Raw genomic sequence first — 17,357 nt, 5'->3', positions numbered from 1 at the left:
ACTGGTGCAGCCACTCTGGAAAACTGTGTGGAGATTCCTCAAAGAGTTAAAAATATATCTGGAGGGTATTATGCTGAGTGAAGTAAGTCAGTAGGAGAAGGACAAACATTATATGTTCTCATTCATTTGGGGAATATAAATAATAGTGAAAGGGAATATAAGGGAAGGGAGAAGAAATGTGTGGGAAATATCAGAAAGGGAGACAGAACGTAAAGACTGCTAACTCTGGGAAACGAACTAGGGGTGGTAGAAGGGGAGGAGGGCAGGGGGTGGGAGTGAATGGGTGACGGGCACTGGGTGTTATTCTGTATGTTAGTAAATTGAACACCAATAAAAAAAATAAAAATAAAATCAGTTTTTACCATAAAAAAAATATATCTGCCCTACGACCCAGCAATTGCACTGCTGGGGATTTACCCCAAAGATACAGATGCAGTGAAACGCGGGGACAACTGTACCCCGATGATTATAGCAGCAATGTCCACAGTAGCCACACTGTGGAAGGAGCCTCAGTGTCCATCGAAAGATGAATGGATAAAGAAGATGTGGTCTATGTATACAATGGAATATTCCTCAGCCATTAGAAATGACAGATACCGACCATTTGCTTCAACGTGGATAGAACTGGAAGGTATTATGCTGAGTGAAATAAGTCAATCAGAGAAGGACAAACATTAAATGGTCTCATTCATTTGGGGAATATAAATAATAGTGAAAGGGAATAAAGGGAAAGGAGAGAAAATGTGTGAAAATATCAGTGAGGGTGACACGACATGAGAGACACCTAACACTGGGAAATGAAGAAGAGGTAGTGGAAGGGAGGTGGGCAGGGGGTGGGGTTGAATGGGTGATGGGCACTGAGGGGGGCATTTAGCGGGATGAGAACTGGGTGTTATGCTATATGTTGGCAAATTGAACTCCAATTAAAGATAAACTCAAAATGGATGAAAGATCTAAATGTGAGACAAGATTCCATCAAAATCCTAGAGAAGAACACAGGCAACACCCTTTTTGAACTCGGCCATAGTAACTTCTTGCAAGATACATCCACAAAGGCAAAAGAAACAAAAGCAAAAATGAACTATTGGGACTTCATCAAGATAAGAAGCTTTTGCACAGCAAAGGATACAGTCAACAAAACTCAAAGACAACCTACAGAATGGGAGAAGATATTTGCAAATGACATATCAGATAAAGGGCTAGTTTCCAAGATCTATAAAGAACTTATTAAACTCAACACCAAAGAAACAAACAATCCAATCATGAAATGGGCAAAAGACATGAACAGAAATCTCACAGAGGAAGACATAGACATGGCCAACATGCATATGAGAAAATGCTCTGCATCACTTGCCATCAGGGAAATACAAATCAAAACTACAATGAGATACCACCTCACACCAGTGAGAATGGGGAAAATTAACAAGGCAGGAAACAACAAATGTTGGAGAGGATGCGGAGAAAAGGGAACCCTCCTACACTGTTGGTGGGAATGTGAACTGGTGCAGCCACTCTGGAAAACTGTGTGGAGGTTCCTCAAACAGTTAAAAATATACCTGCCCTACGACCCAGCAATTGCACTGTTGGGGATTTACCCCAAAGATACAAATGCAATGAAACGCCGGGACACCTGCACCCCGATGTTTCTAGCAGCAATGGCCACTATAGCCAAACTGTGGAAGGAGCCTCGGTGTCCAACGAAAGATGAATGGATAAAGAAGATGTGGTTTATGTATACAATGGAATATTACTCAGCTATTAGAAATGACAAATACCCACCATTTGCTTCAACGTGGATGGAACTGGAGGGTATTATGCTGAGTGAAGTAAGTCAGTCGGAGAAGGACAAACATTATATGTTCTCATTCATTTGGGGAATATAAATAATAGTGAAAGGGAAAATAAGGGAAGGGAGAAGAAATGTGTGGGAATTATCAGAAAGGGAGACAGAACGTAAAGACTGCTAACTCTGGGAAACGAACTAGGGGTGGTAGAAGGGGAGGAGGGCGGGGGGTGGGAGTGAATGGGTGACGGGCACTGGGTGTTATTCTGTATGTTAGTAAATTGAACACCAATAAAAAAAAAATTTAAAAATTTTCAAAAATATAGTAATAGATGCTTTTGAACACTAACTTCCATAAAGATATCTCGGAATACTTGTTAAATATTGATCTACGAATGTGTCCTGTGCACCTACCAGCCCTTTAAACCAGCTCCACTGTCCTCTGATCAGTGATGCTTGACATGATACACGCTTAACTTTCACCTTTTGTGATAACTTCTCTGGTGACACATTAATTGGCTATTTGTGCACATGGTTGTTCTTTAGATAAGGAAGCATCACTTCACAGAATGAGACCAGAGTAATCGTGTGCTGTGTATACAAATCATGGTATCTAGAGATAAGACATGGGGGTGTGGACACGGCCCTGGTGAGCTGGTGAAAGCCCCTGGGCTCCCAGGGCTTTGATCCCAGATGGGGTGGGTGTGTGACCAACAGGGGGAGCTGTGGACCCGTAGGTGTGGACCCTACATAACTATTCAGGGAGGAACCTTCACTTAAGGAAGCCTGGGTCTGTGTGCTGAGCCCTCTGCTCACTGATGGGGACTCAACAGCTGTGTCCTCTCAGGCCTGGAAGAGTCCCCTGAGCAGGTACTGCGTGTGGTCTCAGCAGGTTCTTCCTCCAGGGCCCCCCCCAAGGGGGAAGCTAACTCCCAACCTCCACAATGGGGTGTGAGCTGAGCTCCAGCACCAGGGCTCAGGGAGGGGCTGGGAAATCACTAGATGGACTTCATTTGCATGGACACCCTCTGGTAGAAAATAATGGGGGTAAAAGGGGGCATCTGCAGAAGCCCACCTGGTGTGGGGATGGTCATCATGTCCTGGACTCCTGTCTCCTGATGTACTTCTCTCAGTGCACAGGTACAGACAGGCCTCACATACCAGGTCCCAGTTCCTAGGCTCCATCAGCCCCTCTGGCTCAGCTACTGGGAAGTTTTCTCTGGTCTTTGCTCCATTACCCATCAGTGTCTGTGTTTGCAGGTCCCTGTCCCAACCTTTGCGGACCCAGTGCCCTCCCTCTCTGCATCTCCTGGAACAACAGTTAGACTCATCTGCACCCAGAGCAGTGGCCCCAGTGTTGGCAGCTACTACAAACACTGGTTCCAGCAGAAGCCACGGAGCCCTCCCCAGTACCTCCTGTACTACTTCTCAGACTCAGATGAGCACCAGGGCTCTGGGGACTGCAGCCACTTCCCCTGATCCAAGGATGCCTCAGGAAAGCAGGGCTCCCTCATCTCTGGGCTACAGCCTGAGGACTAGACTGACCTTCACTGTCTAATCAGAAACAATAATGCTTCTTACAGTGACAGTGGCAAATCAGGACATGGGACAAAATCCTTCATCTCTTCAGATTCTTCTTTCATGAAAATTTATACTTGTAAAATAAGTTGTATATATATATTGCGTACTTACAAGTGCCACCTGGTTCATAATGGGTTTATTCTCAATTATCTCATCAGTGTCTCTATGTCCTTAGAAAAAACATAAAACAAAAATAAAACAAAACACTTATATGTTGTAACATTCATTTTACCTGGGTTTCCAAATGTCATAAAACCGGATTCTCTGCTGGTAAATGTTTTTCTCCTGAAATGAGGACAAAGAGCCTTTCTTTGACTTTATCCCCCTCAGAGGTCTTAGACTATCTAAGCAGAGGGTGCCGTCCTCCCCAGCATGGATTCAGCACCTCCAGGGCTCAGAGCAGAGCCTTCCCTTCCCTCCCAGGCTCCAGTGCTCAGAAGTGGTCAAGGTTCACTGTGTCTTAGGCTTGAGCACTAGGATCTGGGATGTTGTGTGAGGACACAGGCCCTGGGAAATTCCATTCTCAGAGCTGGATGGGATCATTTGCTCAGCACCTGAGGCTTCCATTGTGCAATTGAAGAGAAGGGTTCAGTCAAAGAGGGAATTTGGGACCATGAACCATTTTATGGAATATGAGATTTGGGGGATGTTGCACCATTACTGGGAAAATGCTCAGCGTGCATCAGTGAATTTGGGTGATGTGGGTGCGTGAATGAGCATCTGCTATAGCTGCCAACAGGTTAATGGAGACTCTTGTGAGTGGGTGTCCTTAGCCCAAAAGCACTGACTCTGTCTCCCTCTTTCCTTAGTCCCATTGTAGCTTTTCCATAATCCAGGGATGTGAGGGCTGTGGACGTCAAGAGTAAGAACGCTCCCATGTGTACATGTGTCCCTCCCCTAGGGAACCTCTTGATGAGCCCATATCCAAGGTCCCCTTCTCTTGCACGAGAACAGTAGAAACACAGAGGTTACCCTGGCATTGGTACCACAGCTCCCAGGCAGAGATCCTACATTGTGACCCAGAACAGCATTGAATGACCAGCCAGGGGTGCAAGTCTGATTTTCCAGGTATGGGTGTGTTGACAAAAACACCTTCGACCACCTTGGGCTGCTGCCTGAGGAGAGGTTGGTCATCATTGTTGTTGAGCAGCATACTACCATTATCACACAGAGAACTTCTGTTTCCTGGGGACGTGTGTTAACGTCTATCCTCCACGTCTTATTCCATCACTCCCCTGTCCCTGCCTGTGACCAACAGAGGCTCAGAATTGGGCTACAAATGCTTTGTATCTTGCAAGAAAGAGAATGATTGATAGTTCAGACTTTTTTAAGTGTAAAATGTTAATGAAAATACCTCCTTTTGAACATATTCATCTCCCAATGAAAAAATAGTTATGTGGATTTCAGAACCGATATGACCCCACTGTTGCTGGGCTGCAATGAGAAGAAGGCCAGTTGTGTGACGCAGAAGAATCATGTGGCCTCTGCCCAGGCCCTGCCTATCCCCTGGTGCATTCCTAAGAATTTAGTAGAATTCCCTGAGTCCTGGAATCTTGGTGATATTGATTTTCTCTCTTTCTTTTCATATTGGAGCTTTGCAAGCTCCAGAATTCATGGGTGCTGGGTCATGTTTTCCCAGTGAGCAGATGCGAAAAGACCCCTTACAAAAATGTACACAGAGAACTACTGCACATGTGTAAAGATTTCCCACATGATGTTTCACTGGAGGATTACACACTGAAGCAGTGAGGTAGCACCAGACTCCCATAAGCATGACGAAAATTCAATACAACATCAACATCAGATGGTGTCCAGGATGTGGCGTAGCAGGAACTCTCCTTCACTGCTGGGGGTGGATACCAAATGCCCCAGCCACTTTGGAACATGCCTGGGCAGTTTCTTGCAGAGCTAAACAAAATCTTAGAGATATAATACAAAATCCATGCTCTTAGGTAATTCTATAAATGAATTACTCGTGTTCACCCAAAATATGTCCCTAAATATTTATTCCTATTTTATTGATGATTGCCAAGCCAACAAATATGTCCTGCAAATGGTGAATGGGTAAAGATATTCTAGTATGTCCATACATGGAATGTTATTCAACAATTCAAAGACATAAATTTTCAGGGCAGAGGAAGACATTGGGGAGATTTCCATGTATATTTCTAAGTAAAAGAAGCCAATCTGAAGAGACTAGATCAGTGAGCATGGAGGAATGGGGGAAAGGACCCCTGGACACCAGATCAGCCCAAGGTCCACATGTCTCTTGCAACCATCAGAGAGCAGTGGTGCTCCCTTGTACATCCCCTGGGAGTGTCTGTCTCTGGGCATTTTGCAGGTGCTCCTGTGTCACTTCTGGGTGAAGCCCTACCCCCGACTCCTATATTCTCTTATGCTAAGCTGGCGCCCTAACTAAAGTCAAAGGAGGAGCTTGTATAACCTTAGGAAAGAGGAAAGTTTGCATGAGAAACCTCCCCCAAAATGTGAGTATCAGGAGAGCACAGAGAATGGGTTGGTAGGCCCAGGCTTGGACGTGAGGCTCAGGATCCAGGTCTGTGTGTCTCTGCCCTGTTCCTCACATCCCTCCCTCACTGCATAGGTAATTTCCAGATACCTTGGGCGACAATATAAAACCATCTGGAGATCCACTGGGTCAAATAACAAAGTCTCCGTTTCTAGGATTTTGCTCTAAGTCCTTCTTATGGGATACACTGGATCGAGACAGATGAGATAAACGGGCAGATTTATATCACCCAACAAAACCTGGACTTCGGATTGTTGCAAGGTCTCCTCTCAAATTATTCGTCACCACCAGAAACAAATTCCCCTCCAGGAAATGATCTTTCAGACACATGCCTTTTATTTCTAGGATCAGCTCCAGGGAGAACCATCCATCAGAAGTCACAAGTAGAAAAGGGGGCAAAGTGTCCTCCTCTCTCTCTTCTCTGTACAATATCCTTGGCTCTGCAGTTTCTCAATTTCTCTGTGCTTCCAGAGTTCAGAGTAACCCTGTGCTCACCCACCATTCTCAAGGTCACAATCACTGGAATGCAGATTCCCAGTCACCAGGAAACACCAGCAACATCCTGTATAACTGGGTTCCTGTCAGCGGGGCAGCCAGGACATGCCCTGAACACCTGATCTCCTGGGACAAGGCTGATTCTCAGGAATCCCAAAGGCATCTCTGTCCCTATGGGCAGATCATCCCCTGATCATCCCTGGGCTCCAGTCAGCACCTGAGGCAATCAGTACATTGATTCTGGGAGCCCAGCATCAGTACTATTCCCACGGTTCTCAGAGTCCATGGTGACGTGGAACACACACTCCCAGTACTCACAGGACTGGACTCTCACACACTGAGTCACTCCCCTGACACCTCCAAAGAGGCTGGACTTCTATGGAGAAAACTTCTTTCCCAGCTCTGGACCACATGGTCTCATCTCCATGTGTCCACCACTCACATGTGGGACCTTTGACAGAAACTTTGGGTGCAGCTGCCCTTGGGTATTAGAAATCCCTTCTTGTAGTCACGGGTGGCTGAATGACCAAGAAATCTGTCCTGAACATGCTGGGTACCAGGCAGAGGGACTACAGCTGTGTCCACCCCAGAGTCAAGTCTGACCTCAGATTGCTCTGCCCTGGAAGCTCTGTGTGTCTTTGGTGATTCGATGGCTGACATGGCTCTGAACTTTGTAGGCATAGGCTCTCCTTGAGCTTCCTTAGCCATCACTTTGGACTTTCCTGATTATAGAATAAAACTCATAATACTAAACCTACGACCAAAAATAGAAAGTCGATTTCATAAAAAGTCTGTTGACTCCCTTTCAACCAAGAACAGAAGGCCGTCTTTTACAGTTGTTTTTGCATCCAATTTCTTGGCCAGAGTTTCTATGCATATTCCCTCTCACTAAGCACAGATCTGGGACAGGTGTATAGTGTTTCCACCTGCAGCCTCACAATGACTTTGTCACTGAGTTTAAATAAATCTTACTGTGAGGAACATTGTGTAAAAAGGCCACATCCATTTTAAATGCACAGTTGACTAACTGGTGACTCACACATCACTCTGTCCCTTGGTCTCTGTCAGAGCAACTTCAGCAGTCACTCCTGTCTTACAAGAACTTCCAGCATCTTTATCCCTCTGCTCTGATGTCAGCGACACTCGCAACCTCATGAGGCTGGGCTCCTGCAGTCTTGTGACCATGTGCTGGGAAGAGAGTCCCTAGGAGGGAATCCCTGCCAACAGTGTGTGGGAAACTATTGTGACAACCAAGTGTAAGTAGGGACAGGTGACGAAGATTCTCAGTATATTATCTACTAGGAATGAATTCAAGAGCTTCTACCCAAAACGTGGCCAGATTTCTCCCTGTCTCTTCATTGATGTACAAACCTCCGAGGAAGGAATCCTCTAGAACTCAGGGAGGAGTCACATAACAGGAGAGAACACAGCATCTTGCACAGAAGGTTCCAAATGTGCATAGGGACCCGTCAATGCTCTGGACTTGATCCTGATCCAAGAAGAGTTTGTATAGAGATACCACCTCAGTTCTGAGGGAAAAACACCCAAGAAGCTATGGACACATATCCATGAGAAATCTAAATGAAGCAGAAAGTTTTTCCTCTGGAAATGGGAGGTTACATAAGGGGACTCCTGTCCTGGCCCTAAAGCAGTGGACAGAGCAGTGGGGAGGCACACTTTGTTTTAGATGGGCTCTGATCACCAAGTCACACAATAGTGTATCTGGGATTGGACACCAGGGGGTGATGGGGTCCATTTCTGAAGAGTCAAGGATAATTATAGCTGGGACCTGCCACCAGGCACTGCCTGTGTCCTCTGCTGAGGGCTCACACCTGGGACCTCCCTAACTCAGGTTTCTAACACAGCCCCTAACACAGCCCCTCCCCTCCCCTGCCCACATCCTTCACATCCCCAGGCAGAGGGACTTGACCCAGGGCCACTGAGGGACCAGACAACTGGGGACTTATTTGCACGGGAGAGCACCTCCCTCTCCCAGAGGATGAAGAGGGGAAGGGAGAGATGAGGGGAGGCTCTGCTCAGCTGTGGGACCACAGAAGGCAGGATCAGTGAAGACCTCCACCATGGCCTGGTCTCCTCTCCTCCTCACCCTCCTCGCTCACTTCACAGGTGAATGGATGTGGAGACCGTGAAGGGGGCCTGGGAGGATGTGTGCCATCCTGCATCCTTCTCTTGTCTCTAGACCCCAGCATCACCCTCTCTGTGTCTCTCCCCCTTTCAGGGTCCTGGGCCCAGTCTGTGCTGACTCAACCGGCCTCCGTGTCTGGGGACTTGGGCCAGAGGGTCACCATCTCCTGCACTGGAAGCACCTCCAATTTTGGTTATAGCAGCTATGTGGGCTTGTACCAGCAGCTCCCAGGAACAGGCCCCAGAACCATCATCTATAATACCAATACTCGACCCTCTGGGGTTCCTGATCGATTCTCTGGCTCCAAATCAGGCAGCACAGCCACCTGACCATTGCTGGACTTCAAGCTGAGGACGAGGCTGATTATTACTGCTCATCCTATGACAGCAGTCTCAAAGCTCCTACGGTGCTCCAGGCCTATGGGGAAGTGAGACATAAACCTACTTACCCATCTACAAAGTGAGTGAGCGCCCCAGCAGCTGCCTGCTTAGGCTCCCCCTGGGTTTCTGCTGATTCTTCAGTTGATGCTCCAGGTCCAGTTGCATCTTGGGGTGCCTCCTGGGAATGGAGACTCCTTCATCGTCTCTCACCTCAGAGTCACTCAGATTAGCCCCATTTGTACACAACGAGTCTTTAAAAATACCGAAAATTTTGTGCTCATGAGCTGGGACAGTTTCTTCTAGACTAGTGAACATTCACTTATCATCTTCTGATTTTTCAGTAAATGAAACTCTCATAAGTCATGAAGCTGTCATGGTCCTTCAGCCCCGTCCCTGCTCTGCTGTTGCACATGTCAGCGCTCTGTGCAGCTGGGATCATTGTTCCCTTAGCTTCAACCAAATGACTAGTTCTCATTATTTGATGTTGTATCGAACACATAAATCAATGCCATACTCAAAATTATATAAAGTAAAAAAAAATCTTTGTAGAGAAAAATCCCGATGTGCTTGTTTATGGAAACTTTTTTCATATTACCTCAGGTGAAAGGAATAAAAATCTACACACTAATTTTTATACCAGCTTTTTAAAATTATCAGACTTGAGTTAAGAAAAGCATCCTCCAACATTATGAATAGTCATAAAGAGTGATATTAATCAACATTTAAAGAAAATAAGTTTTGAAGTTCAAAAATATGCATGAGTATTAACTGCACATTTCTTTATTTTATTTTTTTATTCATGAGAGAGAGCGAGAGAGACAGAGAGAGAGGCAGAGACACAGGCAGAGGGAGAAGCAGGCTCTGTGCAGGGAGCTCAACAAGGGACTCGATCCCAGGAGTCCAGGATCACGCCCTGGGCCGAAGGCAGGTGCTAAACCGCTGAACCACCTGGGGATCCCCTAATGGCACATTTCATAGGGAAGAAGAACATACCACAGGCTACATTCCACATCACTGGAATTCATTGTATTTTGGAAGAGACAGGAATCTGGAGGTAGTAAGGAGGCCAGGGATTGACAGCAGGTGGAGGAAGGAGGAGGGTGAGTGTGTGAGGTGACTGTATTCATGATAATGTCACTCTCCTCTACAGCACTGTGACAGCAGCCACACCACACTGCTGTGCTGTCACAGCTCAGCAAACTGTACCCCAGAGTGACAGCACCTTCGTGCAGGCAGAGAATGTCATCTAGGTTTCTGGGGGCTGTGATGGGGCACAGGGTGACATCATCCCATCCACTGATCCAAGGAGGTGTGACCCTGTGTGGGAGTGGGGAGCTGTGACCAGAATGCAGTGCTCCTCCCCTGGGGGATGAAGGGATGAGAGAGACCCCCAGCTCTGCCTCCCTGTGGCTGGGGATCTGGGGGTGTGCAGGTGGGTGCAAAGTTTGGGGTTCATCTCCATCCCCACTTCTTCATGACACCTGATGTCCAGGCACTGCAGCCTGACCTTGGACATTCAGCTTGTGCTCCTCTGTGACTCCTCCTCCCCCTGGGGTTTGAAAGTCTGCAAACATCCCTCCCAACACACACTCACTGTCCTCAATCCTCCCTGAAAATTCCCTTGCAGGACATGAAGAGGGGCAGGTCTCACCTCATTGAACACACGACTCACCCCTGAGGACTCGCAGCAGACAGGAGGACTCACTACGCCACATGCTCCTGGGACGCTGCAAGGAAATCCCCGGGAGTCAGCCTGGTTTGAGGGATCAGGTCTGCAGGACTCCTGTCCCCCATCTTGCACTGGGGGAGGGGACCCAGGAACCGGACTCAGGTTCCTGCCCCCCTACACGACCACACCCACCCCGAGGTCTGCTCACCAGGACTGCACAACCTGTCTATGTCTCTCGTCCTTGCAGGGTCATGGGCCCAGTCTGTACTGACTCAGCCGCCATTAGTGCTTGGGGCCCTGGCCAGAGGGTCACCTTCTCCTGCCTTGGAAGAGTCCCAGTATTGGTGATTATGGTGTGAAATGGTACAAGCAGCTCAAAAGGACAGACCCCAGACTTCTCATCTATGGCAATAGCAATTGATCCTCGGGTCCCCAATCAATTTTCTGGCTCTGGTTTTGGCATCACTGGCTCCTTGACCACCTATGGGCTCCAGACTGAAAAATAGGCTGATTACTAGTGCTTCTCCGGTGATCCAGGCCTGTGGGGCTGTTAGAGGAAAACCTGCTATTCCCAGAGCAGTGGGGATCCCTATGCTGCCCAGACTTCCTGGCCAAGTCAGCTGTTTCCTTTCTCTTTGGCTGAAATCCAGAACTGAGGCTCACTGCAGAGAATTTTGCATACAGTTCTGTCCCCATTGGCTTAAAATCTATCTACCAACCCTGTCCTTGGCAGCAACATATGGGGAATTTTATAAAAATGAATTGAAATTCCTGGTGCCAGGGACTGTGTAGACAGTAGAGTCCAGGATGTAAAGGAAGAACCAGGGGCACAGAATTCAACTGCATCTGAGTCAAGACACGTCAGGAATGTCCAATATGTGTCCTGAGACCAAAAGCTCCCATGAATAGGCCCCCAAATTCCCATCTACTATGATAGTTAGACCCTTGGAGCACCTGGTCAACAGCAACTCTGGCTCTCTGGCCATCTGTGGGCTGAGGACAGAGGATGAAGGGGCCCCCCCTTAAAGCTCCTGTGACAGCATCTCAGGGTTCATGCAGATCCCCTGGCTTGTCATAACTGAGATCAGAACACTTTTCTCATCTGGCAGAATGGGTCTCCAGGTATTGGTGAGGTTCAGCCTGTGGCTTCTGTTTCTGAGGCTCTTGCTACTGCCACCATCGGCCCACGTCTTTCCAAGGACACCATGTGGGAATGAGGGCTCCTCCTTCCCTCCATTCCCCCAGAACTCATAGCAGCCCCTTCCTAGACAAGGGGTCTCAGAAGACACAGAAGGGCTATGGCTCCCATCTGGTTGGGACACAGAATCTCTTTGACCTCAATTCAGAGACAAGGGAGTGGTAAGCCCACTGTGTTCATCTCTCACCTGACATCTGAGGAATCTGGGGTTCCTATTCTTGGTCATTTACCTATTTGTTCAAGTTTCAACGCTATGCTATCCTCCCATTAGTCTTCAGGGGAATGCCTATTTTTTGTATTTCTGTTTCTTATGCTCCTGCTGCTGACGCCATGGACCAAGGTCCATCCAGGGGAACCACATGCAAAAGAGGCTCCTCCTATCCCTTCTGTCCTCAAAGCTACTCAGAGCAGCCCATTTGTAGACAAAGAGGCTTCATGAAAATAAAAATTTCTTGTCTTCATCAGCTGGGGAACACTTACGTCTATGCTGATTTATATTCATTTTTTTCTTTGTGATTTGAATTAAATGAAAGAAATTATTTTGCACTTGAAAATATCATGGGACCTCAACTGTACCCATGAAGTGCTTGAAGACTAAGTCAGCCCTTATTTTAATCTGATATTATTATCTACATGAGTATAACTGGCACTGACCAGTTTCTAATCTTGGGTGTTTTCTAAATAGATGCCAGTGTAAAATTAAATAAATACATCCAAAACATTTGCCACAGGGAAACCTCCATGTGAATAATTACAGCAGATTCATTCACAATCATTAAAAACTGCAAGTGCCTAGAAATCCACATGTGGATATTAATTCCAAGTTTGTATCTAATCACCCAAAGCTGGGACCGACTAAGATGTTACCCAGGAAGGGGCCCACGTATAAAACATGATATGTTCATTGTAGGATCACAGTTTAACCACATTTTAAAAGATGCAAATCTTCCAAGAGAAGGCAGACATCTGCCATCCCTGGGGTCTACGGAGGAAAAGGGGTTGAACGTGTGGACAGTCATCTTCTTATGGCAGGCCCGTCAGACCACTACATTTATCCTTCTGCAATTTTTTTATTTTCAAGCATAAGCCCGGACAGTGAGTCTTCTTTAGTAAGAATGGTGCCACCCACAGTGACAATGATATTTTAGCGGAATTCATATGTTTTCCCTTCCCTCTGAATCTTGGGTCTGTACACAATGTCCCCTCACTTACCACAGCTGACTTTCCTGACTGGCATGTTTCCAAACCAAATCCACGGGACTCCCCGCATTGGAAACTGAGACTAGCAGCTCTGAAGAGGGCAGGAATGTCTACAGAAAGCAGCCTTGGGCTCTGGCTTCAAGGCAGGAGCCCTTCCAGGTAGAGTGGACACATTCCTGCCATCAGGAGGCAGTATGGGTTTGGGAGGCTCAAGGTCCTGAGGGATGCTGGCTATGTCCCCACAGGCCTGTGAGGGTCAGGATCCTGCTCAGATCTGTCAGGTGTGTGATCTGATGACATCTGTGATCAGTTATGTCTGCTGCCCTGGCTGGAGCACAGGGACAGTGAGTAGAAACCACTGCCCTGCCTGCAGGGTGTCCACGGTCACAACTGTCACCTGTGGGGTTCCACATCAGGGCCTGTCTGGAGAGGCACAGAGAAGGGGGTCTCCTCTGTGACCAGAAATGTCTCCTCTCCTTGAGGAGGGCAATTCTCCACATGAAGAGCTAGTTGTATGGAGTGAGTCCTTGGAAGAACTGAGCCTTCATGGGGCAGAACTGGGTCTTCTGTTTCCCTTCTCGCCCCAGAGCTAAGGATGGGGACTGGACCAAGGGAGGCGCATCGTAAGTGTCTGTTGAGTCTGAGCTGAAGGACTCTTCCATGCAAGATGAGATCTGGGACAGGGTGTTGGGCAGACTCCAGGGTAGTGGATTCAGGGGCTTCATTCCGTGGTGGAACACAGAGGGGCAGGAGTCCTGGGGGGACACCTGAGAAATCAGAAGTGGGGCCTGAGGACTTTCAAGCACTTGCAAGTGAGCTCCATAAACAGGTTTTGGTGCAGGCACCTGGGGAGGCCATGTCTGCGTGTGAGAGATAAAGTCTGGGTGCAGCGATGAGGGAGAAGCACAGGCCGCGAATCTGAGAGAACTGACTTCTCAGTTTGCACCTTCACTCTTGTTAAATACCAACCTTGGAGGAAGCAGATGGGTAGGAAGGTGCCAGTCCATCTCAACACTGTGCGGAGGGTATAAGACCTGGGATCCAAGGCTCGGGTGGGTCCTGAAGGCCCAAGAGCTGGTGTCTCCACCATGGACGGAATCCTGTCTCCCTCCTCCATGTAGTCACAGGCCAAGTGAGAAGAGTGGTCACTGTCTCCCAAGAACGAGCCTCTTCCAGGCCTTACCCCTGTACCATTGCTTCCAGCAGTTTATCACCTGCCTCTAACTGGAGCCCTAATAAGAAATTATTTCCTTTTAAGTTATTGTTTATTTATTTGTGAGAGAGATGAAGAGAAAGGAGGTGGCATAGCAGAATCCTTGCTCAGTGGGGAGCCAAACACAGGACTCCATCCCAGTACATCAGGATCATGACTTGAGCTGAAAGATGATTAACCAACTGAGCCACCCAGGCACCCCCTAATTACACATTCCTAAATACAGATTAAAAATGAGAAAATTGGGGATCCCTGGGTGGCTCAGTAGTTTAGCGCCTGCCTTTGGCCCAGGGCGAGATCATGGATTCCTGGGATCAAGTCCTGCATCAGGCTCCCTGCATGGAGCCTGCTTCTCCCTCTACCTGTGTTTCTGCCTCTGTGTGTGTGTCTGTGTGTGTGTGTGTGTGTGTGTGTCTCATGAATAAATAAATAACATCTTTAATAAATAAATTAAAAATAAAATGAGAAATTGGTAGACAGGACACAGGACGAACACTGCATTGCCAGGTGCTGGGGAATATTGTAAAAAGTTGTAATCACAGACTGATTCAGAAGCTGGACTCAGGCACTCTGAGGTAATTCAACTCTGTCCTTGTCTGTGGATGGTGGGTTCTGCTTGACTTAGCTGCTCCCAGAGTGTGCTCCAAGAATGTATCCTTGAAATAGTGATGTGGTGTTTATATGCTGTACACAGGCCTCAACATAGTAAAAGTATCTTCATAAACATAAGACTTAGTGGATGTGTGTGAGGATCTATTTGTCTTGCTGCTGACCAACACAAGCCTTGTATGCAGTCCTCTTTTGCTTATTAGTCATCTGCTGACCTGGAGTAGCCTTCCTCTTTCTCCTGTCTCTGTTCCCTTGAGGACAGGGGCACATTTCTGCTCATATCTGCGAAGCCCCCTAGAGCGTTGGAAACCCACACCAGGTGAGCAGGGCTGGACATCTTCACTCAGGCACGGGGAATGGAGCAGGGACGTGTGAAGGCAAAGGGTAAGCTGCAGAGAGAGCATGGAGGAGGTCATTGTTGATGTTCTGTAGGAGGAGAGGGGTTCTAAGCAGTCAGTGGGCTCCAGATACTCAGGATGATCACTGGTCGGGTAATACCACCTACGTGGAGATGTTTCTCTGTGACTGTCTTTGCTGTGTGTCCCACATTTGATTTTTTTTCCTTTTGTGTATATGTGTTATTACTGTATCCACGAAGCTCAAAACCTAGCCTGACACCAAGGACGAATTCAACAAGTCTCTATTTTTTTATAATAAATTTATTTTTGATTGGTGTTCAATTTGCCAACATACAGAATAACACCCAGTGCTCATCCCGTCAAGTGCCCCCCTCAGTGCCCATCAACCATTCACCCCCACCCCCACCCTCCTCCCCTTCCACCACCCCTAGTTCTTTTCCCAGAGTTAGGAGTCTTTATGTTCTGTCTCCCTTTCTGATATTTCCCACACATTTCTTCTCCTTTCACTTATATTCCCTTTCACTATTATTTATATTCCCCAAATAAATGAGAACATACAATGTTTGTCCTTCTCCAATTGACTTACTTCACTCAGCATAATACCTTTCAGTTCAATCCACGTTGAAGCAAATGGTGGGTATTTGTCATTTCTAATGGCTGAGTAATATTCCATTTTATACATAAACCACATCTTCTTTATCCATTCATCTTTCGATGGACACCGAGGCTCCTTCCACAGTTTGGCTATTGTAGACATGCTGCTATAAACATCGGGATGCAGGTGTCCCGGCGTTTCATTGCACCTGAATCTTTGGGGGTAAACCCCCAACAGTCAACACCAGGTTCTTGAATGAATGTGTGAATTCACCGGAATAGGATTCCCATGAAGAGGAATAGATCACTTGATGGGATGAGCACTGAGTGTTATACCATATGTTGGCAAATCGAACTTCAATTTAAAAAAAAAAAGAGGAATAGATCTAAGGCAAAGACAATGACTTCTGCTTGTGGAACATTTCATATTTGGAGGACTGAATTGATCAAATAAGAGTTGGGAACTAAGCACTTGATATTAGGACAGAACAAGAGAAGAACACAGACTTCATTCTTGGTGAAGGTGACAGTCCCATGGACTGGATTAAATGGGTTCCTGCAGGGAAGAAGAAAGGACATGATTAGCCTCCAGCTGCTGATTGAAGAAACCAGAGGGAGTGGCTGGATCATAGAGCATATTCTGAGCACTGAAGACAATGTCCTTGAGCAAATGAACTACAACATACAGGTCAGGTGTATGACCATCTGCTGACAATTCACCAAACCAGGTACCAGGAAAATTGTCATTTGCTTACATAAGCATGAACTTGGTAAAAACACACCATAGGATCAATAAATTCTAATATTTACCTCCTCATCCAAAATTACTTGGAAAGCTCCCATGGTGGCAAATCTATTGAATAATGTTGGTGCAGGAGTTGAGTGTTGACAGAAAAGAAGTTTCTTCACATGGGGGAGGCAAAGATAGAAGCTCAGATATAAATGTCTAAGAATTGGTTCCTCTATTTCTTTCTATTTTTTGACAGTGTGGCGTGCTGTAAACGTAGAATCTGCAAAATGACATACATCATGCTTCTGTCATGGTAGCGATTAGAGCAGTCTTTCTTTAAGATTTTATTTATTTATTCATGAGAGACACAGTGAGAGAGACAGAGACATAGGGAGAGAGAGAAGCAGGCTCTCTGTGGGGAGGCCCATGTTGGACTCGATCCCAGGACCCCAGGATCACCCCCAAGCCAAACACAGACGCTCAACTGCTGAGCTACCCAGGCGTCCCAGGCAATCTTTCTCTTATGACAACTTGAAGTAGTGCAACACAAGGCAATTTATGGCACAGTAGGTAAAAACTCTTATCTGGAAGCAAAACTGATGGAAAACTAACAATGAACGTTTATCCAAAATCACAGACCAATGAAGTGGTTCAAAGTGTGTAGGGTCTTCTCTGGGGTGAAAATAGTTGCCATTGATGTACATTCCTGAAACTCCTGAGATTGAAACACCACTCTAGTGTGAGATACAAAAGAATCAGGTACAATATACTGGAATCGCCGTCTCTAGAAATCAGATGAGAGATGTGAGAATAGACAGGGACCTGGTAAGTTGCAGAAACCAGCTGGACTCAGGTCTTTGGGCCAGGGTGAGT

At 46.8% G+C, this 17,357-nt stretch overlaps 1 pseudogene; it reads left to right on the top strand.

Annotated features, from left to right (window-relative positions):
• The first annotated feature begins 7,716 nt into the window (after positions 1-7,716).
• LOC119868853 lies at positions 7,717-10,162 on the top strand (annotated as a pseudogene).
• The last annotated feature ends 7,195 nt before the right edge of the window (positions 10,163-17,357 follow it).

The sequence above is a fragment of the Canis lupus genome, unplaced genomic scaffold, assembly GCF_011100685.1.
Source record: "Canis lupus familiaris isolate Mischka breed German Shepherd unplaced genomic scaffold, alternate assembly UU_Cfam_GSD_1.0 chrUn_S1648H1841, whole genome shotgun sequence".
NCBI lineage: Eukaryota > Metazoa > Chordata > Mammalia > Carnivora > Canidae > Canis > Canis lupus.
This window is presented reverse-complemented; position numbering and strand designations above follow the sequence as displayed.